The sequence below is a fragment of the Pinus tabuliformis genome, chromosome 5_1, assembly GCF_031772625.1.
Source record: "Pinus tabuliformis cultivar Carrire ecotype Pingquan chromosome 5_1, CPIR1, whole genome shotgun sequence".
NCBI lineage: Eukaryota > Viridiplantae > Streptophyta > Pinopsida > Pinales > Pinaceae > Pinus > Pinus tabuliformis.
The window spans coordinates 17,247,096-17,254,351 of NC_142305.1; positions in this window are offsets into that span (position 1 = coordinate 17,247,096).

Sequence of the window (7,256 nt, forward strand, 5' to 3'; positions counted from 1 at the left end):
GAAAGTTTTTTAATCATTTCAAAACTATGATTCGAGGAGGTGGTCTGCCTCCCTTGTCTTTGCTTCATGTTTCTTGATCTTTTGTGCGTTGAATGTAAGATTCTATAGGATTCCGAAGTCCTAGAGTTATATCTTTTTGTGCGTTCTCATCCCTATGCTGTTTGGAAGTCTTTCTTCCCAGCTTCTTTTGACCATCTAGAGAGGATCCCTAATCCTTGGAGTTGTTACGAGTAATTCTAGGAGGGAGGGGATCTGATAATAGGTGGGAGGGAATGGTCATAGAATGGGGGGAAGAGGGGGGTTCAGAATGATTCAAAGGAGTAGGATCATCTTCGGGGAGGGAGAGGACGTGGAAGGGGTTGGAGGAAGGAGGAGATGGAAGAGGTTTCAACATGTCAGAGGATTGGGGAAGATGAGGAGAAGAAGGAGGAGGGGACGAGGGCGGGGGGGAAGGGTTATGAGAGGAGGGAGGGGGATGAGTGGAGGGTCTAGCTTCATTGGGCAATTTGAGGCCAATTGCTGTTTTTTTCTTTTTGACCACTTCCCATTGCTCTTCTTGTGTATTATTATCAACATTAGAAAGCTTAGTGTAGCGGTTAGAAAAATGACCGTACTCGTGACATACCTTACACTTGAAAGGGATTTGCTCATAGTTGAGTTGTTGTATGTGCGACTGTCGTCAACTTTGAGCTTGATGGCTTTTGGAAGACCTTTACCTAGATCAACCTCGACACAGATACGGGCACATGCCTGCATATTATCTCTTGGCTCACTCCGATCAATGTATTTGCCGGCCGCATTTCCAATGGCACGCACTGATTCATCTCCCCAACAATGCAATGGGAGATTAGGGAGACGAACCCCAAAAAGAACCGCATTAGGAATATCTAGCTTCGGGTCGAAGTCCGACATCCATTTGTTTAAGTACAAACCTCTGGAATCCATGAAGTAAGGGCCATTGCGAAATATCAAATCCTTATCTTCCTTTTTCTCATAGTGAAAAGTGAAGTATCCCTTCCCGCAGAATCTAATAGAAATTTTCCCTTGAATTTTATCTGTCCAGTTCCTTTCCACCCACCTCTGAATAGTTTTTGGTGAGGGCCAGAGACCTGTAAATTTCCCTATCAGTGCCTTTTCTGCCAGAGCAAGAGCAGCCATTCTAGGCAAAGTAGGGGGTAGAGAAACTTCCTGTAACCCCTCGATTTTTTTAACGAACTTGGAAATCGCAGGGCGAGCTCGTTGGGGCGGTAAGGAGTTTATTAGTGCAGAAAATGCTTGTTGTTGAGCTACCTCCTTTGGTGGAGCCTCCGGAGGGGCCATCTGGGCAGCTGTGGAGCAATCCAAGGGAAGAACAGGTGGGCTTGTGCACATCAATCAGTTGCAGGCAGCGACAACAGCAAGAGTGTGCGTGCTAGGTTCGATTCAATCCTTCAATTACTCATATTAACCCTACATAGCATCTAACTTATTACAATAATGAATGATAACTAATTTCTTGAGAGATCTGATCCTCTTAGTAAAAACTACTTTTTACTAACCAAGTCAATGAATTTCAACCTCTTTTAGCCATAGCATGTGAACAAGTTTTCACATTGCAGACTAAGTTTGGATGCTCCTGCATCAGACTCCCAGGGAAGAAAATAATTGTCCTTCAAATTGTTAGGACTTACTCCATACTTCTGTAGTTCTGTTGTAGTCACCCAACTGGAATCTTCCATTGGTTGTCCTTTCCACTTGACTAGATATTGGAAATAAGTCTTCCCTTTCGTTTTCGTCGATATTCTTTGATCCAAAATAGCTTCAACTTCTTTCTTGACTTCCTTTAGTACCTGTTCCTCCCAGTTCATAGTTTGAACTTCATCACCTGCAACTTCTTTCTGCAACTCTGTCTCTACCTCTTTGAATGGATATAAGTCTGCAACATTAAAAATGGGGGATATCCCAATCCCTTCTGGCAACTCAATCTCATATGCATTGGCTGAAAATTTTCTTATAATTTTACAAGGTCCTATCTTTTTGATCTTCAGTTTGTTGTAAGTTTTAGTAGGAAACCTTTCTTTCCTCAAATGCACCATCACTAAGTCTCCCACTTGGATGTCTTTCTCTCTTCTTTTCAGATCTGCCCTCTACTTGTATTTACTACTTCTTTCCTGCAGTTTACCTTTGACTTCTTCTTGTAATATCTGCATCTGTTCTGCAAAATCTTCTATGCATGCACTCCTGGCTTCCTGTTTTCCCAAAATCTCTAAGCTCATACACTCCTCTTGGATGCATTCCAAAGACAATCTGAAATGGGCTCATTCCAGTGCTTCGGTTTAGTGTATCATTGTAAGAAAAATCAGCTTGAGCTAATGCTAGCTCCCATTGTTTGGGATTCTAATATACTAAACTCCTTAATATATTTCCTGAGCTCTTTTTCACTAATCAGTTTGTCCATCTATTTGAGGATGGTATGATGAACTAAAACTAAGGTTAGCACCCAGTTTCTTCCAAATTGTCCTCCAGAAATGCCCTACAAACTTGGTATCTTGATTTGATACAATACTTACAGGTAAACCATGCAATCTTACAATCTTTGAAAAGAATAAATTAGCTATGTGTGTTGCATCACTAGTTTTCTTACAAGCAATGGAATGTGCCATTTTAGAAAATCTATCTACTACAACATAAATTAAATCATTTCCTCTCTGAGTTTTTGGTAAACCTAGAAAAAGGTCCATGCTAATTGCATCCCACGGTCGGTCTGGTATGGGAAATGGCTGATACAGTCCTGTATTCTGACTCCTTCCTTTTTCATGTTGACATACCTTGCATTTCTCAACAAAAATTTTAACATCACTTTGCATTTTGGGCCAATAATAAAAAGAATTGACCTAAGTGAAGGTTTTATCTTGTCCAAAATGACCAGATAACCCTCCACTATGTTTCTCCTTGATTATGTTCTCCCTCATGGAACATTTGGGAATACATAATTTGTTGCTTTTAAATAATAGGCCTCCTTGAATGAGGTAGTCCATCCACTGACTTTTGTTATGGCTCATTGGATTCTAAACTATTGTGTAGATATCTCTAAAATCTTCATCATCCTTGTACATTTCTATAATTTCCTCAAACCCTACAACACTCACTTTGAACTCATGCATAATAAAAGTTACCGTGTTCAATGCATCTACTACTTTATTAGACTTACCACTCTTATGATTTATTACAAAAGTAAAGCTTTGTAGAAATTCTACCCACTTGGCATGCTTCGGATTCAGCTTCGGCTAGTTTTTGATAAACTATAAGGCATGATTGTTAGAATATAAGATAAATTCTTTTGGCAGCAAGTAATGTATCCACTTTTTCAAAACCTCCACAATAGCATAAAACTCCTTGTCATAAGAAGAATATTTCTTCTTTGCATCATTTAGTTTCTCACTAAAATATGCTATTGGCCTTTTCTCTTGACTTAGAACTGCGCCAACTGGAACTCCACTTGCTGTTGGAAATAATACTGAGAGGGGGGGTGAATCAGTATTATCAGATCAATAAAACTTTTCAATTTCATGCTCAGAAACATATACGCGACTTCAGTTAAGTTAACCCGCGTGTACACGCTACTGTGTCTAAAGAAACTAGCGTATATCCATAGATCTTATAATTTAGTTATCTTAATCTTCAGTAGATGCATCAGAACATTATTAAGCATATTAACAGTAAACAGGTGCAGTATAACAGAACAGAACATCACACATGAGCCACACACATGAACACCATGATATAAGGTGGAAACCCAATGTGGGTGAAAACCACCTGCTGCAAGTCATCTCAATCTTCTTCTTAATAAGAAAATCCTTTTACAATATTTGTACTGGTGCAGTCTTATACCAGTACGGGAGCTACAACCCCCTTTGCTCTTGTACTAGCCGATCCATTTACTAGTACACAGGCTGCTACCTGCTACAATGCTCCAAAGATCTCCCTTAGCTTTTGTACTAGCTTAGATACTAGTACGTAGGTGCTTGCCTACAATCTTCTCTCCTCCAGGTACCACGTTTCATTAATTTTCAGACTGGATACACTGAAGCACAACACATAATCCGAAAGGCCACATTTCATCCAATTTTCATACTGGACCCATAACTATCATTGAAGCTCAAAACAATCATCAAACTCTGAATCACTGAAACCCTGTTAACAACACTGTCACCAGAACACAGAGCAGACACAGAACTCTGTAATAACCATCAGACCCATCTGCAACTTCAAATATAAAGCTTTACAATGTATACGCTACTTTGATGAATCAAACCCGCGTATACACGTGGTTTTACCGAAGACAACCCGCGTACAGATCTAAAAATAATTTCTCATAACTTGCAGCTGTACCAGACATCAGTCATACTCAGAACAATACATGCGTCAGTATGTAGATCTAGAATAAGCATCATAAAGATAGTTCATTTCAAACCATTTGATCCCGATCTCTCCTTAGATCTTGTTCTCCATCAACCGATGAGATCTCTCCTTAGCGCAGATCAAGCAATGCATCATCAACCCATAACCTGCATACTGGATCTAATGCTTCATCAGATATTCAAGACATTTCAGATACACTGCCTAATGATTTCCTTCTCCTTATATAGCCTTAGGCCTTGTTCAATACCAAGAGCCAAAACCATAGAAATCCAAAACCATCAACTTCAAAACTAGGGATCAACACGTCCGCTGAGACGCCAAGGTCCAAAACCATAGGCACAACTTCCAAGGAATAACCGCCGTGGACCAAAGATAAGTTTTCCACATACATGCGCTTTTACTAAAGCCAACCTGCGTGTACACTCGACTTGGTATATAGCGAACCTGCGTATACGCGACTTGGTATATAGTGAACCTGCTTGTATACGCGACTTGGGCTTAATGAACCTGCGTGTATGAACTTTCTCTTCTTCTTATAGTCTGATCATCAATTCCTTGCTACTGACCTTCTGTACTATGATTTGTCATCAGTGTGGTTTGCCATCAAGGACAACACTTATCTCATAATGCCAACAATCTCCCCCTTTGGACTTGATGGCAAAGCTAACTTGTCACACTTAGAACTATCATCTGATTCCTTTGAGTTGTTCTCCATCAGTCACATCTGATATCTCTTCTGAAGATTCATCCAGTTATACATAAGTGAGATATTCTTCTATGAGAGGGTTGCCATCAAGTACAACACATGCATCATAATGCCAACAATCTCCCCCTTTGGACTTGATGGCAACAACACCAAATCACTCTCCCCCTTTGACATCAAGGGCAAAGGGTGGACCAAGATATTCTCTTCCTTTGCTGAATCATTCCACTGTCCATACTCCCCCTGAGTACCTGCTGAAATCTCTGAATAGTCTCCCCCTTTGTATATGCCAAGGTGTACCAATCTGTCCATGCTCCCCCTGAGTACATGCTGAATCTCTGTACCGCTGAAGTGTGTTGTACATGCTCTTCCTGACTGTAGGCAAGATCTGCAAAAGATGTTCTTCAAGAAGAACATGACTCTATACATCATAAAAGACCTTCCTATCACCAAAGACTCATACATACATCCATCTCTCAACTAAGTGAGGATATACAAAAATTGACTCATCCACCCAACCAAGTGGGGATACATCAAAAGTTTACATATGGCAACCAATAATATTGCATCAATCATCCCAGGCATAGTGGGGAAACCAAAATAGGCCGTTACATGACCTTGACACCATGAAAGAGATACCACAAAAGAGATATATGACATAGAGACGAAAGAACTAGATCAAGACTTATGAAAGTCACCAGAAGCATCTGATAATCACCATTCAGATCAGCAACCAATTTCGCCTTTGTTCCACTTGAAACCAACAACAAATGTGAACTAGAACCAAAAGCTTTAAGATAATGCCAACAATGCATCATTAGAAGTTTATCTGCTCCCCCTGAACCTGTGCCAGATGGTCTCTGTCAGACCCATATCAGAATCTTCTCATTCTGAGTTTGACCCACTGATTTCCTTCAAATTATCATATACGCGTCTATATCTTCATAAACAAGCGTATATACGTGGATAGGCCTTATCCAACTCGCGTATACCAATTTCCATATCAGCAACCTGTAAATGTCCTGTAGAGAATAAGTCATCAACCTATAACAAGGTATGTCTGCATCAATTCATCCCTTTGAACAGAATTCAGAGTCATTCACATGTGTGAAACCACCATAGCCATTTCATCAAGCTCTACATGATCCAAGTATCATTACTTGGGAACATCTGCATCAATCAACACATGCAAGTATCAACCTATCATTATATAGATAAGAACTCATCACCATGTCTCCAACAAAGCAACCTTGAGTAGTCATCCATGTATCAACACTATGTATCTTGAGCTCAAGCTCATTTGACAAAACTTCTTGATATCATCAACAACAACAATCCTTATTCACAAGAGTGCCTGCATCATAACTGTATGATCTTTATGCATATGACAACAGCAGTATATAAGTGACTCATCATCAAGAGAGGAAGATGTGTATTCAAGCTTTGTACTTCTCCTTGTCCTTATGAAGATTACCATGTAAGCACCATATATGCATCATCAAAGAATCAATCATAAATCTGATCTGAACATCTTCTATGTAACTTCAAGAATCATATGAGAGTTTATCATAGACAACTCACAACCACATCATAGCAAGATATATCATTTATCCATATAAGAATCATCACCAAGGATTATTAACCATAATGCCAACAATGAATTACTAAAGGCATATGCTCCCCCTCAACCAGTGCCATTTGTTAGATCTGATCATGCATATATCAGCAGTAAGCATCAAAACATCTTCATCCTCAAGTTAGGGTCAAAACAAAACATTTCCACACATCCTCAGCAGACTGTAGCTATTAACCAATAGAGCAAATAATGGACTGAATCATATCAGATCCCTTTTCTGAGCCTGTCCCCACTGCTTTTCCTCAGACTGACATATACGCGACTTTGCAGTTTCGAACTCGCGTATATACGCAACTTCCCTTTAAGGAACTTGTGTATGAGATTCAGGACACTGAAGGTTTACACTTTCAGCTCCCCCTGAGTCTGATATGTCTGTGCTGTGCTGTGTCTCAGTACATTGTGCTAACTGTACTTCCTTCTTCCTCCATATCTTCAAGTGTGATGAGGTTTTCTCCTTTCGGTGTGATGTCCATCCTTTGTTCCTGCATTCCTTTGCTATATGTCCAAGCTTGTTAC